Below are 21423 nucleotides of genomic sequence, written 5' to 3' on the forward strand. Positions count from 1 at the left end.
ATTACCAAACTGGACAAATCATTATTATGATAATACAAGGAATAGCCCTGACTTTTACTTATTCATTCTGGATTTGACCTGACCACATTTTGTGAAATGATATGGTATGGTTTCTCTTCCCTTCAGCCTAGGAAATATCAGCAGATCAGCATTAACATTGCAGATTGTGCTACATTCCTTTCTCAGAGTTGGGTGGAGGCCTGACTAATGCAAGCTTGTATTTCATAGAGCCACAGAATAGTTGAGGTTGGAAGGGATCTATGTAAGTTGCCCTTTCTGACCTCCTCTCTGAAGTAGTTCCATTTAATCATCCATTAAACCAACCATCTATTCCTGATGGTTGCTCAGGATCTTGTCCAGTTGAGTTGTGAATATCTCCAAAGATGGAGAGCCCACAACTTTCTTGTGCCCTCTTACAGTGCTGGACCGCTCCCACTGTGAATATTTCTTTCCTAATATCTGGTCATAATTTCCCCTGTTGCAAGTTGTGTTTGCTGCCTCACGTCCGTTTGCTGTGTACCCCAAGAGGAGTCTCACTCTTCCCTTTTGAGTTCTGGGAAACACATCTTTATACCCCTACAGAAATGTCTGGGATTATTCACAGCTCTGGATGTTCTCACGAATAGCTGATAATCAGTTATCAACCCTGGAAGTGAGGAGATGGCTGAGGTACCTTGAGCATGTGGCCTGGTTTTGTAGTGTCTTTCACATAACTGAGGATAGCACAGGTGCATTTCCATCCTGTGCCAACTGAGGATGGTACCCATCAGATTGTACATCAGAAGTCAAAGACCTCAGTTAGGACTCAACCTGCTCAAAACATCTCTTACGCTCTACTAGGGTAGGTGCTGGGACATGGATTCTGCATGATTCAGGAAACCACCCTCCTGTCCTCAGGAGAGATGTTCTCAGCAGATGTTCTCAGCATTCAGTTCAGGTTGTAAATCAAGGACTGCACAAACTATGCAGTATTAAATCTATATGTGGCAGTGAAGACTTTGTTCCAAGAAATATACTTATTTACTTTCATCAGAGAAAAATGCTTCTTTTCTTTTTTCCCATGGCTGACAAGTTTTGAACTCATGGCTGGTGGGCAATAGAGCATCCAACTCAATAAAGAAGTGCTTCTGGGAACACATCATCCTAAGTGAACTAGGTGAGCTGCAAAGGTGCCTTCCAACTTCAGCCATTTTGAGATTCTGTGTTAATTTCCCTCAGCTTTGGTAGAATACTTTGTTTTTACTGCCTTTTTAAACGTAAGTGTCCCTTCCATATTTTGAAGCATTAGTACCTTTTTAACATAGTATCTTAGCACACCTTTGCTAAAAAATACTTCTCACAATCACATAGAAGTGAAAGATTTTCCTCATTTACTCTTTCATTTTATTTTATTCTACAGTATATTTTTGTGCAGATGTGTGACAATAATGCTGTAATCTATTGGAAAATGTGCATTGGAAACTAAAATATACGTTTCATAAGCCTCATTCAACTAATGCTTACCTACGATCTAGTAATATTGACCAATTTGCTAGGTTACTTTGAGTCAAAATGGGAAGATGGTTCCTTTGATATTGTTATTATCCTGATTTTGTAATAGATCTTGAGCAACCCTGTCCCTAAGCAGTAAAGGAAATTACCATCTCAATACTCAGATAGAAAACTCCCCAGGTAAGCGAAAATTAAGAGCTTTAGTCATTTCCTCAGCATGCTCTCTGCACCCCTAATGATTTGTTTTGTCAACTTTCAGTTCATTCCTTGTGTGGGTACCTTTTAAAACAAATATTTAAAGTGTTTTATGGAGTTCTCCCTGCCTCTGTCTCTGTCCCCCTGCTTTCTGACTATGAAGCAGGATTAGTGTTTCATTAACTGTCATGAAGACAACATCTTTGGGAGACCCCAAAACAAGGAGTTTCTGAAAGCAAGGCACGAGAGTGAATATTTGTACAGACGGATGTAAGCTCAGGGCCAGGCTGGCCAGACATCGGTTCCAGAAGCTGTGTAGATATGGCAGCATGAGAAAGTGTTCAAGTTGATAAAGCCTCCAAGGCGGGCACCATAATGCAAGTCTACAGGTGGCATTTTTTGACCTGTCCACATCTGACTGGGAAGGTGCTTCAGCCTGGCTGATCAGTCCAGCATCCATGGTAAAGGCAGTCTCAGGTCTGCAGCAGCAGCCACAGCTGTTTTGGAGATGTGCACGGAGGAGCCAGGAATTCCCCATCACAGCCTTGCTGCCAACTCCTTCATAGCCTTGGGCAAGTCATTTAACTCTTCTGACTCAATTTCCCCATCTGCTAAATGGGGATAATAGCAGAGGAGTATTGTAAGGATTAATTAATTAGCTAATGTTTGTAAGGTGCTTTGAAGATCAAAAGCACTAAGCACTATTGTTGTTATCAAGGGTGTTGAATTAACTTTCCTCATTTTGGCACAAAAAACCCCAGCACTTGGACCATTGCCCCAGGGCATGTGCTGGCAGTAAGAACATGATGATCATCATCTATTCATAAACAGAGATATCAAAGCACTCCTGGAGGTGCTGCTAGTCTCTGAGCCTGGAGCTCCCCAGGCAGAGATACCATTTTTTCCCCACGTGGAGACAGTGCAGCAGTTGCAGAGTGACCTCTCAAGGTGTGCAGTGGGTCAGGGTAAGCACCAGAAAGTTGTCACTGCTCCTCCTGCTCCTGCAAACATGTCCACAAAGAGTTTAGACTTTTCTGAACCCATCAGGTTTTCTGGGACCTTTCAGATCCTTCTTTCAGCCTATCCCTAAGCATTTGTTTGTGGGTCAGAGACTTTCTTCCTTCTCTGCTTCCTTTGAGCTGGTTGGCAGCTCACAGAAGAGGGAGCACATTGTGCTTTTCTGGCAGAGAGATCAGTAGTTACCATAATAGAGGCTATATTACACAGACACACACATACACACTCCAGCTGCCAAACTAGCAGGTGTATCACCAGATTTATTGACCACTGAAGCTCACACTGAGGGCAATATGTGGTCTCCTTCACTGCCGGACCTGTGCACCCACTAGCACAGGATCTGGCCCCTGGTGCTCAGGATCAGGCACCTGAGATGTGGGAGTTAAATAACTCTCCAGGAAACACTGACTGCTCTAGCTGAGCTACACAAGCCTCTGCTACTGAACAAGAAACCCAAAACAATTTCTTAGTCTTAGAGGAGCTTGACCTTCTGCTGTCATCTTTGCACAGCCCCAGAATAGATTAAGAAAATACAAAGATTGTGATAATTACACGAAGAGAACAGAGGACAAATGCTGGTTGATAATGGAGAGTTATTGTCAAAATGTCATTTTAACTCATTCATCATCAAAACAAGCCTTGTTGTTGATAATAGCTAAAGACTGTAAAATCAAAAAATGATCCATTTCATTGAAAACAACCATTTAAATGACTGTGTGACATTTTAATACCACCTTTTATTATTGCTGAAGAAATCATTCACACCAAAACACAACACTTGCCCTCCCTCATCCACGATAAAGACAGCAATTATAAAGCACAACACATCAGATTTTCTTTAGCCCTGCTAAGGAAAAAAATGTATTATTAGTGATAATGTAGTGGTGTGAAAAACATCTATATATGGCCTTGCCTGCATTTGTACTCTAATGGACCATGTGTGGGTCCTTTTCTGTAAATCTTGTTGAACAGCTATTTTAAAAGTGAGGCCTTTAAAACAAAATGCTACACTGGTTATTAGTGTTGATGAAGAAAAAGGGAGTTCTGAAAGAGACAAAGGTGCCGAGTTCATCAAAGCATTATTTCAGGTTTTAATTTCTTTATAGTAACTATGCCCACTCAGTCTGGCACAAAATATGTGGTTTTGAAGTCTCCTAAACACATCTGAGTTACTGGGATCAGTCCTGTAATATTGTGAAACCAAATCAAACACTTGCATTGATAGTTTTGCATCCTTAAACATTTGCAAAGGGTACATCTCAAAAATAAGAGGTTGGAAGATTGTCATTAAATTGAATTGCAACCAGGTTATATATTGATAGAGATACTATACTGAACATTTTACCTTTAATTTTTGTTTTTACAAGATCATGAAAAGGGATAAAACTTTGCTGAACCTGTTTATTAAAGACATGCTGAAATAGCTTCCAAAATGCAATTTCTCCAGTTGACAAATGCCATGAAACATCTCTGTTTTAGAGAGGGAGCAATTTTTGAGTATGGCTTTGATGCTCCCAGGAGACTCCTTCTGACGTACTAGTGCAGAGCTTTTGGTGATGAAAGTTACCTCAACTCAGCAACCTGTAAGTTTTCTTTTCAGGTTCTTAAGTGTGTTTTTGTAATTTATCCTCTATGTTCTCCACATATTTAGTCCTGAAACAAAATACATGGTTCCTAGGGATATCCACATTTCTTACAAGAACAGTGAGATGAGAGGTGGAAATTGCAGTAGGAAATATCACTTCACACTCTCTGCCATAAAAGACTGTGCTGCACCATAACAGCCCCACTACACACTGCACCTGTATCATAAGATGTATTTGTAGATTTCTGGGCAAAAGAAGACAGCTCCTTACATTTAAGCAATACAATAATTCATTACTAGAGAAGCATAGAACATGAACTGGAACATACACAGCTCTAAAGCCACCCTTTAATTAGTTAATTATGATTTCAGTGGTGTGTGGGGTATCAGCACAAGGGTTATGGCACATCCTACAGCAAATAATAAAAGCTAAATTTAGGCAGGCAGCAAGAGTTAGCTTTTTTTGCCCTTTTCCTTGCAGAAGAGCTAGCATGACTCATCTTCCCCTGGAATTTTGTAAATAAGCCTACAGCAGGTCACACACATAAATACACCTGTTGAAGCATCATTACCTTACTCTTGCTCACGGAAAGGTACATAGAGTCTGTATGTATCCCAGAGAGTTAAAGGTAACACAGAGAAATAAAAAATGTCAGGGTAGGGACTTCTGTCAAAATAAAGAAAAACTGTTGGAGGATATAGCCTTAATCTGAGCAGGGAAGATGGGTGGAAATTGCAGATGCACAGTAAATGTGCACGTAGATATGGGGTGGGTGTGTTTTATTAATATTAAATCTTTATTTGCACTCTGGTAGGATTAAAGAGCCTGTGTTTGGGTAGCAGCCCCTTGTACTGAGTTTTGTCTGAACGCATAAATAGGCAGAGTCCCTGTCCCAAAGATCACACCATCTAATTATAGTCAATACTTCTGCCATCCCGAGGGTTCACAATTCCAGAGTTCAGGCCCTCAAAACCTTGAGACTGGCAAAAAAAAAAAAAAAAAAAAAAAAAAAGAAATTGAAAAAAAAAATAAATATCTGCAACTGGGGTTATTTTTATTTGCCTTCTGGTGTCTAAGCCTTTTCAACACACTTGAGTCATGTTTTCTGCACAGCCCTAAGGATTAAAAATGTAGGTCTTGCCTACATGGGATTATTTTTGGGCATAACAGAACATGTGAATTTAAAAGAAAGGTTGTAAGATCAGCATAACCCCTTCCTCCCATAGGCCACTTGCACTGACATCTTGCTGATGTAGCAAAGTCGGGCAGAGTTATAACTTAACTCGTCTCCAAACAGTAGCCCAAATACTAATGGAGTAATGGAGTCCGTTATATCAGTACAATTTTGGATATGCCTATTGACATGGAATACAGCTCTAAGGATATTTTGGCAAAACAAGGTGCCTTGGGAAAAAGAAAAAAGTCATGAAAAAGACATGACTCCAGGAGTTGAATTCTAAATGTTGACGTGAAAGGTTAGATGCAAGACTCAAGAAAGAAATCTCAGATGTTGGCAGTGCTGCTGGTGGAGGCTGAAAATGAGTAGGAAGGAGGACAACATGAACTGAGATTAAATCCAGCTAGGACAGAAGCCAAACTGTTCTGGGTCACTCACACTTAGCCTATTTATAATTTTAGTACAATTCAGATCATGAACAATATTAAAATAAATAGCATGTGCCTTAATGACCTCCTCTTCTTGTCTCTGTCATGCAAAGAATTCTCTTATTCTCTGCCTACTAACAACCTCATGTTTAATTGCTTTTACACCCTTCCTTATACCCTCCCCTTAACTACCTCTCTGGCTAGCACAGTAGTATCCAAGATTAAAGTTTTTACACTTTCTGATCAACTCTAAATCACTACATTCAATTCAAGCTGTATATAGAATTGAATTTATCTCCACCTAATAAAATGAAATATAGATACAAGCCGAAAAGGACTTTACTGCTATAAGTTTTTTTGGGGCTGTAAAGTAAGAATTTCTAATTCATCAGATGTATACTTTACTTTTGGTGTTAAGATCATGGGTGTTCTTTTCCTTCATGACTCCCCATTCTTCACTTGCAATTGGTTGTTTTTCTGGATTATCTCTCCAAACCTGAGCCAGTATAACATGCCAGTATACTCATTACAATGGGATGAATTTAGAGGCAGAGCACAGAAAAGCAAGTGCAGTCTGATTTGGAGAGAAATTCTAAGGCTCTAAGTATGACCAAGAGATTAGCAGAGATTTGCTGCTATTAACCCATCACAAATAACCCACCCTTCTTTGGTACTTTACGCCGCCATTCACCTCCACATGTGGACCCCACACTCCTCTGTTGTAACTCTTTGGTAGGCTGCTGGAGACAGACTTTTTTTCAGATGAGTTTGCTCATGTTATGTTCTTCTATTCTCAATGTAGCTGAATTGTTTGGAGGAAATTTCGCAACAGAAAAATTTCAGAGGAACAGCAATCCTGGCACTGTGAAGGTAATATAGCCCATAAGACTAGAAAAGAGCAATGGCTTGCAAAAAGCCCCAAGGTCATTTTCTAATAAGCCAGATATGTTACATGGATGGGTAAACAATAGATATTTATAGTTAAGTTTTCTTTCAGGTTGCTTATCTAAACCTCAGTCAAACCTCCTGGCACTAACTGAATCAGGCCAGAAAACCTGTAAAAATCTCTTTAGTATTTCTTTTGATGGCAATTACAGCCAGTGGAAGCCTGAGGTTTTCTGGATATTGCATTCAGGCATGGGTCTTAGAGTAACAGAGCATTAGGAGAAGATACACTAGAGGCCAAAATCCTCATGTGTCCGCACCTTGTAGCAAAAGTTTGTGCTATATGCTGCTGTATATAAGATTTTCTCCCTTCACACACTCACCTTTCTCTCCTCTTTGTCTGGTCTCTCTATTCTCTGTTCACTATTTCCTTCAGTTTTCATTTTTCAGTTTTCTTCCCCTTTTTCTTACCCATGTTGTTTTCTTCCATATTCTTTACATTATGTTGTTTATCCCTTGCTGCAGGGTCAACACCAGCAGTCAGATTTGCTGAAGGCAGCTGGAACTGAGATCACTGAACGTCTCTGAGCTTCTCCTTTACCCCACAGAAGTTTTGAACCTGCTGGGATCCCTTGAATGAGCACTAGAATCCCATTCCATCTGCATGTCTTTTCAACTGACCTTTTCTCTCTAGTTTTTCCATCTACTTCCCTTTTTATTTATATTTCTCCTTCCCATTTTTTCTGGTGATTGTTTTCTGATTTCTTTGTTTATATATTTACTTAGGCTGATCACTTTCCTGATGGGCAAACATCCTTCTTATATATGCTGTAAAACAAGTCTGTTGTCAACAGAAATATTATGCTGTTTACTTTAGAAGAGGATTTGAAAGAATGTGTAAAGAATTGGTGATTATGTTTAGAAGTATGTTAAAAAATATTAAAACCCCCTGTGTTAAAGCTTGGTACCTCTCAACTGTCATCCAGAGATGACAGGTGAGCACAGGGATCTTAGCCTGTGCTTGTAAATGTCTTAGATCTCTCTATCAATGCCTACCCTGCAATATTACTCCCACGTAGCCAGGATTTATTAATACTTTATTAACACTTGCCCTGATGCGCCTCTAGCATAGTTTACTGCTGGGAACGAACTGAGGTTGCAACATGCTCTTGGAATCACTGACAGCCTTTAATAATGTTGGGTACAAGCCTGATATGAAAGGTAAAACACTAAAGCTAGGTACCTCTCTTCTGAGTTTTTCTGTTTTTCTGATACTTTTTTTTCTGGGAGTTAAGCTGCGAAACTCTTTGACTCCTTATTTTTAAAATAGGGCCTAGATTTGCTCAAAATTTGGCTGGGCAATCAAAGAGCAAAAATATTCAGTACCCAATCCTAATAAAATTATTTTAATTGCAATTTTGGCCCTACAAAAGCTCAACTGACATGACAGAATTTCACTGTAAAGAGAACTGTAAATGTTGCAGACCCTAGAAACAAAATGAAAATGGCAAAATCCAGGCAAATGAATGGAAGCATTCAGTGAGGTTTGAATTTTTCACTGTGTCTCAATGGAAAATGAAGTGGTTTAAAAGAAATTTGAAAATGAACTTTTTGCAAAAGTCATCAGCCTGAATTGCTACAAGAATACAGGATGCTTCTACCTGGCTCATCACCTTGGAGGTCTAAGGATCTAGTCATTTAATTTTTATAAGGAGAGGCCTCAACCTCGGCATCACTGGAACAGGTCTAAAACTCTATTTGCAAAGAATAATATATCCAGTATGCTTGGTTGTGATAATAACCTCAAAATTAGGAACCACACGTAACCCATTCCAGGTCATCCTCCTGACCTCTTTAGCTTACTGAAGCTGCTTTGCTGTTCTTCATCCCCCTCACACAAGTCTCACAGAGCATATAGCTAAATTTGGGTAAGCACTGAAGCTGTCAAATCAAGTCTCTAAATGTTTTTAGGGTTGTTGTTTTGTTTTTTTTCAGCTCAGTGAAAGTACTAGCTAACCTGTTATTCTCCTAGGTTCCCCATACACATACTGTTTAGTACTGCAGAGATAAAGGTAACTAAGTCAGCACGTATGCTATTATTAAACAAACAAACAAGGCTAGATTAAGTCTCTTCAGGTACATGATTTCAGCATCAGAAGCTCTTATCATCTGATCTTTTATCCGAATTACTCTTTCAGGAAGACAGTGGGATCATTAACTCAAATAGTCATCATTACGTGCTTCAGATATTCTCATTCCTGCCTGCTTTATGTACCTGAAGAGAACACTCTAATGTGAGATTGGTATCAAGATTTCCCGTAAGATCTGCAAACTTCTGTGGAAAAACAGGGCAGCGGCTATGGGACTTACTGAGAGACACTAAACTCATTCTGCTCTCAGAGAAGGGGAGTCTGAGAGGATGTGCACATTGCCAAATAATTCCACTTGCTATTCAAACACGCAAAGAAAAAAACAGGCTTAGTGTTTAGAGAAAGGGACTGAAAAATATGAAAGCAAAACTGATCACAGAAAGAACAAAACACAGGCTAGTTTACTCATGGCAATGCTGTAAATCAACTTTTAGAATAATGCTGGGGAAAAAAAATCACAAAAAAAAACCACACCTTGTTCAGAAAGGTATGTGCTAAAGAACAGAAAGGAACAGTTGAATGTTAACACAGCTCTCTTAATATCTGTGGGGGCTTATTGATACATTTATATAATTTATCGTGCCGTACGTGACCAGATGCAAGTGAAAAGACAGACTCACAAAGAACACTGCATGGTGGTTGATGGGCAGGAAGAAAGTCCAACAGAGCTGCACCATGGCACAGTATCAGCTCTGCCTGCACACTGAAATGCAAATGTGTGTCGTTGTTGTTGGCTACAGCGGTAAAACTGAAATTGGAGGAAGCAGATGCTGTAATCTGATGATGATGTTGTTCTTGCTGAGTCTGAAGAATCATTTCAAGAGCTAGTAATGAGAGTCGCTGAAGCTAGTGTTGATTACAGACTACATCAGAATGTAAAAAGATAAAGGTGATGACACTTCTGAAATGGCATATTGCAGCCACAATATAAAGAAAGACGTTCAGCAATGAAGGAAATTCTGTTTCTAACAGACACGGGAAAAAAATGGAGAATCCCATTTCTAGGAGGGAGACGTCTTGTTCTATATTCGTACATATGAACATATGACTATTAAGGATCCCCAAAGGAGACTGTGAACACAAGACCAGGTGAATCTCTGCACTGCTAGGAAGGGAGAATATGTATGCACTAGAAACACAGGTTAGAAAAGCTGTGAGGAACTGTAACCTCAGGATCTCTCCAAATGCCATGAGAATCCCATCAGAGTGGACTTAGGGGTAAAGCAGTGAAAATGCTTTTAAAACAATTTCTTCACAAGGGAGCAGAAAGAAGCAATGTGAGAAGGAAGCAAAGGGAAGTGTTTTGAAATGGCTATGTTTTAGCTGATTTAAGTTGAATTGGGGGTCCCAGATGGAGACTGAAGCTGGTTTTGAAAGGTTATTGGATGGGTTTTACAACCAACAAACCCCCTAGCCTCAGGGACAGAGTAACTTGTCAAACAGATTCAGCTTTAACAAAAACATACTGCAAGGGATCAACAGGAAAATTCTCTTAACAAATCCCCTCTCATTCCAGAGATGTAAGATACTGGTGATGTCCTCAGTGTCTCCAGCCTTTTCCCTGTGGAACTGATATGCACAATTCTCATCCAATGTTTTTTTCTACAGGTCAATGAGAAGGTTGCAGGAAGCACAGAAGTGCTGTGGCCTGTTGCAAGGTAGAAAAGGAAGAGTGGGAGGACACAGTAAGCAAAATAGTAAAAGATATGCAAAGGATTTGGGGGAGCATCTGCATGAAAAGGAGTCTTCAAGAAGTAGCCAAGCAGAACCAGAAGACCCCAGTGCCGCACCTTGGAGTAGCTGAATATTTTGGACTTTCAGACAATTTGGATATGGAGTTTTGGATATTTTGGACTGGTCTTGCAGTCCAGATTTAGCAGTGCTCTGCTCCAATCTGTTTATAACACCATTCTCAGTTAGGTCTGCACATGGGTGCTATACCAAGGAAAAGTCAGTTCTCAGCTTCTTTAGCAGTGAAATATTAAGTATCCTCACTGCAATATTTTATCATATTGCACATTGGCCAGTAGCCACATAATTTCCAGTTTGTAAATGCACAACCATCAATCAGACACAACTGCTGAGAAAGTGAAAGAGTTTTTGCAAAATTAAAGGGATTCCTAAGTCCTTGCACTACAAGTGACTTCTGTTTTTCACCCGGCCACTCATGAAATGAAGGATTTTCCATGGTCATCTGCTGCAAGGCAATTGAAAAAGGTAACAAACAATCTCATTTGCATATCAGGACCACATGAAACTGGGAAAGCTCTTGAGCATGCCTTCTAGAAGATCTGATGGCCCAGCTCATGTCCCTTTAAATGTCACTGCTGTGTCACACTACTTCTGACACATTATGTCATGTGTGGTGTGATTTCAGAAAGCAGGCAGTCTCTGAGCCAAGTACACAGCAGATGTTGAAGAGACCAGGTGGCCATAAGAAATGCATAATTTTAGATCTCTCCAAATAGTTCAGCAGCCAGGCTTCTTTGATGCTTGTGCATCTCAAGTCCAAATCTCTGACAGCATTGACATCAACTTTGATTTCCCATTGAGCATCGTCAAACACATTTAATTGTCTCTTGATCCATAGGATTTATCCACTTGGGTTTGTATCAGAAGGATGGGTGAGGGACTAGCAGGGAGGGTAATAACAGCACAAGTACCTCTTAGCTAGCTACTTATCAGGCTAAATGTACTCACAATTGCCAACCTGCGTCTGCTGTTCCAATGAAGCTGATGTAGTTAACTCTGCCAACTTCCCACTTCCCATCCTCTCCAATACAAGTAATTTCAATATTGCCTCTACTCCCACCTTCCTGTAATTCAGCCATTTCTTATCCTTAGATTCAATTCTGGTGGAGCTCAGGACAAGCTACCACTGGTGAAGTTAAAGATCTGACCACTTTAGTACTACCATGTTGCTGTATCAGCAATGGTCATTCACACTAGATGTATCGCATAACACCATTAATGTGAGCAAAGTTAATCTCATATAACTGCAGCCTTCTAAGTTAAGTGTTTGGACTAAGCTATCAAATCTCCCTCTGTAGTATACAGAGAGACAGAGATGCTGTTCTAGATTTTAATCCCATCTATCCCAGATTTTAGCACAAGGAAAATCAACCGTTTCTTTCTCTGTGTTTCTCTCTCCATTGACTGTAGAGGGAGCCTAGATGATAAGCATAGATTCAAAGGTGAAGTTTTACAAGTGCAATGGGATAAATCCTACCCCATCATATAATATATGTTACCGTGTTACATTCCCTTGTCCTTTGTGAAAGTAAAGCAGGCCCATAAATGACCTCATACATGTCTACTGGTGAGAGTTCATTCATGGTCAGAGACAGTTAAGGGCCACAAGTTTTGTATGTTAGGTAGTATTCTTTGGATATCTGCACCAGTTTCCTCACGGGATTTTCAGCAAGTGACAAAGCAACTGCTCCCAGAGAATGTTTCTCTCCTTTACTACTGCATGATGATACGTCATGGCAGAAGTAAGGAGTTCAGGAAGTTTGGCAAGATGTTTTTCTGCAATGCTCGAAAAATGAGCTGTACATTATGTTGATTTAAGTATCTTCCAGCAGCCAAAGCTCCCTGGATTTTCAAGAAATAGATTGTGCTGCACCAAGGTTTAGCTGCATATGTGCTACCAGAAGCAGAACTCCTTTTCACCTATAAATTTCAACAGATTTAAGATATTCGTGTTCCTGCCCAACTCTATAGTTATAGAAGTATCACTTTACTTTTTCTTGGATCCTGGAGCCAAGGAGTTCATTTTAGGTAATAAATCCTGCATAACGGTAGCATAATCCAATGAAGCAGTAACTGCAGTGATATAGAAAAGGTACTATTTTTCTCAGTCATGATTTAGGTCACAGCTTCATCAGATTGGTTATTGCTATAGCAACCACAGCTTTTGCCTTTGTACAGAGACTTCTAACAGTATTCCACAAGGTAAAAGAAACGTTCTGAAACATAGGAGATGAACCAAAGATATAAAGGCATGCAGCCAATCAAGGTTAAAAAAATTTAAAAAATTGTTAAAAAATCTACTTTTTCCTTAAAGATTAAACTAACAACTTGTTGTGAAAGAGAAAGGCTGGAAGTAATGAAAATAAATATAAGTGTTTCATGACTGCTGGTAGAAATGAAATCATGGTAAGGCTATTAGAGCTCAGAACACAAAGGACTCTTTCCTCTGGTACAGAAGGTCACAGATTTAGCTCCTGCAAAGGGAAAATCCAAGCATACTTCATACTACTACACCAGAATAAGCACCTTTAATTATTTTAGGCTCTCTCTCTGCTTTCCAGACAATGACAAAGCCACGTGAAGGCAGGGTTTTTATTTATTACCTAGCTCCTGCAGGACACTTTATTTGACCAGCGTTGCCAACACAATGATTCCTTAGCAAACTTTGCTCCTCACTGCAAATTATGCCCTATTAATTTAAAGAAGCAGAGACAAAACTAACTTTCTGCCCCTTTTGCCACAAATGTACTACAGGGCATTAAAAATGTATCAATCCTACCTGTTAAAAGTACTTTAGGTTGGCTGGTTAAAATTAAGAAACCTCTGACAAAAAAAAAAAAAAAAAAAAAAAAAAAAAAAAAGAGTTTTCTAGTTGTCTTTTAGTTGGGCTAATATATGAAAAAGAAAAAGAAAGAGCCTAATAATGACTAATAGTCGGCACTTGCATAGTAGAGTCCTTTTCATCTCTGGAGTGCTTTATATTATTAGCTAATTAAGTTTAACCCATTCCTAGAAGGGGGACATTATGAATCTTTTCTTGATCAGGTAAACAAGAGCAAAGGTTTGAATGACTTAGCCACTAAAGTCAGGTAAAATCAGTGAGAGCCAAGGCTCCGTGTTTCCTTGCAAGATGATCTCAATATCTAATGTTTATCCCTTACTAAGGTGGTAACAGGGGGTGGACCCCAACAGCTTTCTTGGGCACTTCTTAGGCCCATAAAAGTTTGATAAAAATTGCTACCTAGAGTTTTTATTTAACAGGCAATGAGGCCGCAATACAGCAAAGAAATCTGAGTAATTCAGTTAATATTTATCCTGATAGCCTGTGATGAAGACAATGCTTGGCATATTGATTTCTATGGCATACAACTCTAACAAAGGACAGACATCATACTGCTTAGCAAGAAATAGTGATGGAAGAATTCTACTGTAGTTATTTTATGTAAAATTTTATGTATGCAAACAGAATGAAATTTGGGTTCAAATAATTGTTCCTCAATATGCCATCATGCACAGCCATACTTTCATTCTTTTGGCCAGCTGAGATTTGTTCAGATTTCATAATATTTACTTACTAAGGTTTCCTTCTTTTGGCTGTATTTGCTAAACTATATAACTTTCTTTTTATCTGTATATTTGACTGTATTCATTGCTGCAAATTGGTAGATAATCTAAATGTACCCACAGCTCTAAAAGCTTCCAGCTGTTACCTCAATGAGGCCAAAATTAAAACAATTATGTTAAAATGTTGAAGCATTTTCCCAGTACAATAATTCTAAAGAAGTCCCCCCGGACCTTCCAGATTTGTTTTCTAAAACTATTGCAGCTGAAGTTTGCATTACACTCAGAAACTAGACAGTTTGCTTTATTTAATACAGAGTTGTCTGTCAGCCCACTTGTACTGCATCCTGTGTAATTACCTGCTTTCCCGACACAGATGCTTCAACGTATATTTTCAGTCTACATACCAGTCTCTGAGTCCAGTGATCAGACATCACCCTGATCCCACAGATTTAGACTGTTGTGAGAACTGCCATGAAGCACAGTTTCCATTTAATTAAAGGCAGTACAAACATTCCAGTCTCTATGGCTACATCCATCCTAGTACATAAAACGGGCCAGGGCCCATTCTTTGCCCAGATGGCAAGTGGCAAGGCACAGCTTGTAACTGTATGGCTAAATCCTCCTTTTTCCATCCTGCCTCTTGGGAACAGTCCTTACCTAGTCCTGTTGCCTGGATTGTGTCTTGGCATCCTGTGGAACCTGAAGTTTCTGCTAGGGTGGCTTCCTGACCTACCCTGACATGACTAAGCTTCCATTAATGGTGTGGTGATCACAAGCCAGCCTCTGGCCATGTTCAGTTTGCCCCCATGGATGCAGCCTATGTGTCTTTCTAGTCTACAAGATGACACAGCTGATTTCAAAATAATGAATATTTTAAAATGAGTTTAAGCCAGACTGAGTATGCTTCAAGCAACTGGCACATGTGTATTGCCAAAGCTGTATCTAGGCCCCTTTCACTAAGGGATGTGACAGACAGGACCCCACATTTTGTTATTAATTGCTTATGGACTCTGTATCATTCTTGTGAAAACGACATGCTTTCAAAATTCAATAGCACGTGGGAGAAGATACACCCAGGCAGAAAATACAATGTCGTGATTCAGCAAAGGAAAATTGTATGGAATGTTTACAACATTGTATTTAAGTGTCCATCAGAATGAAAATTATGCCACAACCTTTGATAAGTGCCATTGGTGTATTCCCATAAATGCTGTCAAAATCAGCCTGTCTTGGGAGAATTTGTACATCAGTTGTCCTTCTCCTCCCAAGGCAAAAATGCACAGTGGTAAAGGCATCCCCATTACAAAACCTCTACTGACACATGGCATTACTCTTTTACACCTTGTACTTACACTAAAGATAATGGTGGCAGCTTGTGGTTTACCCATGGTCACACAATAGGTGGCCAGAAGGGTTCAAGACAAGATGCTTCATCACGGATGCTCAGTTGCCAGAGTGCAAGAGCTCCCGTGCTTCCAGGTGAAGTGGTTTGCCAGGCACCTGGTGCTCTGTGTTTCTGCCTGGTCTTTCAGCCAGGCAACTACGATCAACATTTCTTTGAGCAGGTATCTGAGAGCTGGTTGTTTCTGCACTGTGTTAGGAAGGACAGTGCTAGCATGAAAGCTAAACGACTGCAGGGGGAAAGAGAAATTGAGCAATTTCATGCTCAGCAGTAGAGGCTTTTCCCTCTGTCTTTTAAAAATGCTTCAAAGCTAACTTGAACAACTGAAATCACAGGCGGATATGATTCAAAACTATTCTGGGCTTGTTAAAATATTTTTAAAAATGCAAAAGCTTTTATTAGCTTAACATTCTATTTCAATCCACACGAGTAAAGCGGAGCGTGTCTTCGTTATTCTCCCAAGATTATGCACATTTCCCTCCTGACTCACGACCACACTGATCATAATGGCTTTAATTGATATTCATGTGCATGCCATATTTACTTCTGCAGAGTTCCCGTGTAATTGAGCAATAGTTAATGGGCACTTATGACTCTATTCACAGGAGATTACAAATGTGTGTGTATTGGGGAGCTTTTCCCTGAGGAGTTTCCATGTGTCTGGATAGGTGCGTAATCAACGCGCCAGTCATCAGACACAGCAGCTGACACTTGCGGCCTGGTGAGGTCTTGAACGAGACAAATTTTCAGTTTTTTCCCAATTTGGATGGGGAGGGTGAGGGGCTGCGGCTGGGGGTGATGATTAAGAGTCAGGGCTGCTCAGCAGAGCCCTAGACAGCATCTATGAAGATTCAGCTGTTATTTAGGTGAATTATAGCTTAAGCCTTTGGTAAACCAGGGCCATCCCCTTCATTTTTAGTTTTTTAGGCAGCTTTGCAGCTTGTCTGGACCTCTTCTCAGCTCCCATCTGTGAGGCAAGAGCCTGACCTCATCCAGGGCTTTTGTAGGATTGGCCAAATGACCCATTCCCCCCCATTTTCAGTCTTTAGCTGTAGCCACAGACGTCTTTCCCCAAAAACCATCAGAAAAATCAGAAGCTCTGAGACCCAGCAGTGCTCCGCTGTGCCTCTCTGCCACGAAACCTTTAAGATGTAGAAATAACACATTTAGAGAGCAGACCTTACCAAGCAGAACCCCAAAGCACTTTGCAAATTACAGAGAGAGGAATCGCATTAGCTCCCCCCTGACACGTTCTCGTTCTTGGTCTGCAATGCAGCAGCTGGTTTGTAGCCCAGAGCAGCGCTGCATGGTGGTTCTGGACAGCAAGCAGGACTCGGTGCAGCATCCCCTGACACGGCAGGAGGAAAGAAGGCAGGCGTGGAAACCAATTCCATGGGTTGGACAGTATTTTCTGTGCTTGCATTCGGGGAAGGTTTCAAAGGAGGTTGAGTGTGATGGGGTGTTGACTTCCCTGGGATTTGTAAGTTAATGGAATAAGGGAGAGGAGTGAATAAAGATGAGCTAGGTAACACCACTGCCACATCAGTGTGTTAACTCAAAAACAATGTCTCTTTTTTTTTTTTTTTTCTCTGCTAACCAGTACTGTGCAGGGTTCAGTCTGCTCTGGTTACGGAGATTAATAACACCAAACTCTTGAAGTGGTAAAACAGGAATTGTTGTTTTATTTTTTTGAGTTCACTTATGATTTTGAGCATCAATGGCTACTGATTTTACTGTTTGCTTCCAACCTGTTTCTATGCTGTTGTGCTGCCACTGAGCTTAACTCTTACCCTGGGACTTGCGCTTTCCTTCTGAAAGATGAAAAATTCAAAACTAAGTTACGGCAGAAAAAAATAAAAAATATCAAAAAATAAAAATAAATAAACATAAACATAAACATAAACATAAACATAAACATAAAAATAAAAATAAAAATAAAAATAAAAATATAAACACATCTGCAAAATGAAGGAAGTCAAGCTAGAAACTCCACACTATTGGCTTGTGAAATGGCCAAAAAGAGCTCTATGAAAGTCCCATGATTGGCAGTTCTAGAGGAACCACACAATAGTCCTAGAGGTCATAGTCCCTGTCATATTTTCATGAAATCTGAAAACTTCCCCCTCATGTATTTTTATTCTCCTGGGTCATACCCAGGGTCAATTTGCCATCAAACACAAAAAAAAAAAGGGCAGTATTGTCTGGCAATATGACCTGTGCTTGTCTGTAAAACTATGACCTGTCACAGGAGCACACTTTCGATATCAAGTCTGGAAGCAACCTCTGGATCAGCGTGAAGCAGGGCTGCCCGTTGTATAGCTGCCATCAGCAAAGGTGTCCCACCTCTGGGGATGGTACAAATACCTGTGCAGTTCAGCAAAATTACCTCTCTCATTGGTCAGGTAACGGTGAACACACTTTCCTTCCTAGAAGAAGATAGAAAACAGCTCTCTCTAGGTTTCAGAATTGCATGGAATTGGTATGAAAGAAAGACCTAATGTGATTTGTGGGGAGAAGTGTAAAATATCTGCTGTCAGTGTTAAAATACAAGATAGCTTACATTACATATTTCTTACACATGGGTTTCCCTGATGTGGGTGTACAGTTATCACACTGCATTCATGTTATGATAATCCTCAGGTGGAATAGCTCCAGCAAGTATGAGTGAATGTGGGAAGCCTTTCTTATGTTTGTCGGTTTTGAAATAGGTCTCTACTGGTGAAAAGAACAATAACAGCACTCCATCCTGGTCAAGGCAGTGTTGCCTTTATTACATCCATCATGATGTTAAATGCAAGAACAATGCTTTGTAGAACTTTTCCAGACCATGATTTGATTGAACATAAAAACACTGTGTTTGCATGAGAAAATCTTGACTGTATGGCAAAGAGGTATTGTTACAATCCAGAAAATTTAGGATCCATCCAACAAAAAGATGCAATGCTTTTGCTCCTCCCTGAGAATGGCAATCTTGTTTTTAAGGTATGCTGTGTTGGTACCAGTTCTGATATGCACCCTGTGTTTCTCTTTGAACTACAGAGGCTGTTCTGTCTCCTTACTGGCTGGTTATCTAGATTAATTTTTCAGTGACTACAGTCCCCAGCTGGAAGTTGATTCACATATATTAATGCTGAATTTTGTGGAACTGCAAAAGCATATGAGGCGAAAGTTCATTTTGGAGAGCCGCAGAGTGTTCTTAGTGAATCTCAGCAAATTTGTTTCACCTATATTACAGAATCTTGCTTTTCAGATGAGATATGGAATAAAATACAGAGAAACTCTGTCCCACGGCTGCCTGATCTTATGAGAGTTTTCAGTTCTTCACCAATTCCTTGGGTTTTCTTAGAGTTTCTTAGAGACTAAAATCTAGATGCACATAAAATCTAGGGAGGGAGATGATGCCCAGCAGTGACTTAAGGGTTATATCACTCATCCTCTGTGTACAAGACAATGTTTTTCTCTGCATTAGATTATTTCTATCTTCACTTCCCACTTGAATTTTCCATCCTCCAAGGCAGAAAGCATTCTAGGATGAGATTTTCTATATCAGAAATTCTAGAAAACTTCCAGTTCCTGTGGAAGACTGAAATATCCACTGGATATTATGGATTCAGTGGGATTTACAACAATCCACCTATCAATTAGATATGGCATCACACAACACCTATAGTTCCATCATGCTTGAACCCAAAAGTCCAGTGATTACTCTGTGCAGAATTATATAGTTACTTCACTATTATCTGCAGTAGAGGATTTGCTCCATTATAGAAGAATTATCTCCTGGGATGGTAAATGCCAGTTTCTGACCTTATCAAGAGTTCTGAGAGTGAGCTGCACATCTGTTCCATGTTCTAACCAAACGGGCAGAGACATTGTGCTGTACTGTGTTGATGATTAGTGTGGAAAGGGCTTTCGTGGGTTGGATGGTGACCTTTAGTAGTGACGAAATTGAAGTGTTCATGGAACATTTTAGCAATACAAACTAGTCACATCACTTGGCAGAATTGTTCCTGAATGTGTAGGAATAGCTAATTTTTTCTTAGAGGACCAGATGTTTTGGAGGCTCTCATGGGGATGTTGTTTTTATCGCAGCACTGTAAGCAACAGCAGTTTCCAGAATCCAGCTCAGCGCCAGTGAAACAAATCAAAGTCTTTCTACTGGCATGGCAAGTAAAGGGAGCAAGGCCTGTCAGCCTTGTATTTCAGCACGAGAAATGAAGTATCACCTTGACAGCACTGAGCCCAGGCTTCCAGGAGCACAGTACTGGGTACTGTAAAGCTGAAAAGCATCCATCCGCTTCCCAGTTTGCTTCCAGGTTGCTTCCAGGGTTTGAATTCACCAGCACTTGCTTGAGTCTCAGCTCTTCCCTCCTATCTAGGGACTCAGTCTCGCTGAGGCAAGAAATCTTCATTTGTATAGATGATGGTGTCATCTATTCATAATATTCTGACCCAAGGAAATATTTCAGTCTGAGCAAGCTTTACTGGGAAATACATGTTCATCAAAATATAAACAGTCCCCTGGAGCAACTATATCTCTTACTGGTACAGATATACAGTTTGGACAATAATTCTAACATGAAATGTTATATAAGGATAAATTTGACTGTTTCATCTTGATAAAAGAGAAATAGTTTTGATTCTTATTTTGCTTTGGTATCATATCAAGATACTGTTCAGTATATACTTTTTTTTTTTATCAGATTTTAAACGTGTTAATCTCTTCGACATGGTCAAAAAATATGTCATTGTTCCAAATGAAGCAAGTACGGGTATTATTCTACAGGAGACATTTCAAATTTACATGGGGGAATTTTAACATTTTTTGGACCAAAATAGAACTTAAAATGTTGAAATTTCCCAGAAATGTGGAATTCCATTTTTGGTAAACTTTAATTGTATTTATGAGAAGCTCTCCATACTTACGTAAAGAATCCAAACTTAGTCACTTACTAAAATGGGAGACATGAAAGGTTTTCCATATCAAACACCTGCCTCAGATTGAAATCCGTTCTAAAGTTTGAGAAGAAAAAAAAAAAAAAAAAAAAACACTCTTTTTAAGATTAATAGGAAAAACATCATAAATTGTCTTCTCAACTTTACAAAGAAAATATCTGCAGACTCTTTACTGAGAAGATCTCACATTTCCATGCCTCTACCGGGGCTTCTAAATCTGTCAAAAAAAATACTGGTTTATAGGAAAGTCCTGTATATTTGTGAAAATGCTCCAGCCAACGAAGTCAGAAGACTTTGTGGAAGTAAACGTTAAAGCTGGACAGGTTCAGTTGTCATTCATTAAACTTTGGCCACTGGATTTGCAATAGTTCCTGCTTGTTTTACTGAGCAGTGGGCAGATGCTAAACCAAATCAAATCCTCTTTTACAAACAGCAATCGAATTCTGAATGCATGGCTGAATATGGCCAATGTCTATTTTCAGTGGAAATGTTTACAGACCATCCCATATCCAAACTCATCTTGGTTACCCCATGATCACAGTATCCCTCTGTGCTGCATCACAGCTTCCCTCTGCAGCCAGGAATAGCAATACCCACTAGGGTTAACCATAGTGTTTCTGCTCATGTGGGAAACAAAAGTAAAATTCAACCTCTAGTTCCCTCTCCACCAGGTTTGTGCAAATTTTCAGAAAAGATTAGCCACAGTTTAGGTGGTGAATTGAACAATCCTTTTTTCTCCCCTCTACTGCCACTCAGTAAACCGAAATTCTTGGGTTTAATTCATAAACTTCTGTAGAAGTTCTTTACAGAGTGTCAAGCT

Source organism: Cygnus olor, chromosome 2, assembly GCF_009769625.2.
Source record: "Cygnus olor isolate bCygOlo1 chromosome 2, bCygOlo1.pri.v2, whole genome shotgun sequence".
NCBI lineage: Eukaryota > Metazoa > Chordata > Aves > Anseriformes > Anatidae > Cygnus > Cygnus olor.